Below are 2,304 nucleotides of genomic sequence, written 5' to 3'. Positions count from 1 at the left end.
TTTTCATATTTATGCATTTTTTGAAAAAAGTTTTTTCTCTAGATTATGTGTTCAAACCTAATTGTCTTTTATGGCTGTCTATTATTTAGAGCCAACCTAAAGTTATCACCTTGTGTTATATTTCAGTCAATGAGTTTATTCAGTTTTATGGTTCTCTCTGGTACATTTACAAGTGCACTTTATACTATACTTCTACTTTGCTATAAACAAGGAAACAATCTGTACTACTGTATTTCAAATCATTGCCATCCCAACCATTACTTCATTTGCAATAAAAATCACAAAGTGTGTAAGTGCATTTCATACATGCTCATTTCCAAAATGTTAATAAGTAAATGTCTGGTCAGCCTAGGTGTAAAGAAAGTGGCAGACCACCCACGTGGTAGGATTTGTGTGAGGTTTGATGGGATACAAAGAGTGAACCTTCCTACCCATTACCCTGAGGCTCCCTTCCATGGGAACTTTCATGTTTTGTTCTATATGTTTTTTAAATTAAAATATTTAAGGATTCCGTTGAAAGGTAAATGTTATCTGTCACTATAAGTAATTAACATCGGAGATTTAATTAACATATATCCTAGCAAATCATAAGAAAACGGGGTTTTGGATCAGAAGATCTAAATTTCTAAGACCCTGTTTGGAGCTTAGAAATTCTCTGTTGTCTGTAACATCTGAACTTTCCTCAGTTCAGCAGGCGCAGGAGATATGGTAGCTTGGTGATTAGGCAGTCAGGAACAAGCAGTAAGGGATTGTATGCTGACAAAAAAAGAAACAGGTAAGAGTTTCTATGACGATTAATTTTATGTGTCAACTTGACTGGGCCACAGGGTGCACAGACGTTTGGTCAAACATTATTCTGGGTGTGGCTGTGAGGGCACTTCTGGATAAGATTAACATTTGAATTGGTAGACTGAGTAAAGCAGATTGCTCTCCCCAATATCATTGGGTCTCATCCAGTCATTTGAAGACCCAATAGAACAGAAGTCCTGGCCCTCCTACAAGGAGGAAGGAATTTCCTTCTGCCTGACTGATGAGCTGGATATCATTTATGTTTCTGCCTTTGGACTGGAACTGAAACTTCTGCTCCGCCTGGTTCTGGAACCTGCGGGTGTTTGGACTAGAACCATATTATTGGTTCTCCTAGTTCCCAGGCCTTTGAACATAGATTAGAACAACACTATTGATTTTCCTGGGTCTTCAGCTTGCCAACTAACTGCAAACCTTGGGACTCTTCAGCCTTCATAATTCTGTAAGACAATTCTTCACAATAAATGCCCGTCTCCCTCCGCTCCCCACCCGCCTTTCTCTAGTCTCCTGTTCTGTTTCTCCGGAGAACTCTGACTAATACAGTCTTTTGGGCTGATGCAATAGACTACATGTTTGTTTGTCAGGGCAAACTTTGGATAATCTATATCCATACCACATGTAATGTTCTTTCTAGATATGATCACTCCAGGAAGATCTGGGAATACAAATAATGATTGGGTCTGTGCTATATAACCTTACTGATTCACTGAAACAAATACAGTGTAAAGTCATTATATTGCCTTGAGTCCTTTTAGTTATATACAGTTGATCCTTGAACCACACAGGTTTGGACTGCACAGGTCCACTTATATGCAGACTTTTTTAACCAAACAGATAAAATATTCTGGTGATGCAAAACCTGCCTATATGGAGAGTTGACTTTTTGTATAGGAGGGTTCCACAGAGAGGACTGTGGAACTCGAGTACTGTGTGGATTTTGGTATGGGGTTGGGGGGAATCCTGGAACCAATCCCTGTATCAAGGGACAACTGTACATTATAATGTTGTCACTAGGTTAGAAATCATGAAAAAATAGTTACTTACCTCTCCTAGAATTAGCAGTCAGAGCTTTCCTGTGATTGCTTGATTTGAACAGTCAGTGAATCAGTTTCTGAAAATACTGGATTTGACTATGACTTACATTGCCGTCTACTTTTCCTTTAGCTCCAGAGCTAAAGATTGACAACTATGCTAGGGCCTTATACCATTTTATTTTTTTAATAGAATAACAGAATTTATCATATGGGAAATAAGTAATCTGTCAATACTAATCCTGATACACATTTGTCTTGAACTTCTGGCCTCAAGTGATCCTCCTGCCTTAGCCTGCCAAAGTGCTGGGAATACAGGCCTGAGCCACCATGACTGGGCTCCTGATTCACATTTGTATTTGTTATCTGAAATATACTCTATTGATAGAGATTATTTTGATGATATTATCAATATATATTTGAACACATATTGCTGGTACATAATCTTAGCAGTTTTTTTTATTAT

Source organism: Propithecus coquereli, unplaced genomic scaffold (assembly GCF_000956105.1).
Source record: "Propithecus coquereli isolate 6110/MARCELLA unplaced genomic scaffold, Pcoq_1.0 Scaffold199, whole genome shotgun sequence".
NCBI classification, from domain to species: domain Eukaryota; kingdom Metazoa; phylum Chordata; class Mammalia; order Primates; family Indriidae; genus Propithecus; species Propithecus coquereli.
Note: the sequence above shows the minus strand (reverse complement) of the source record.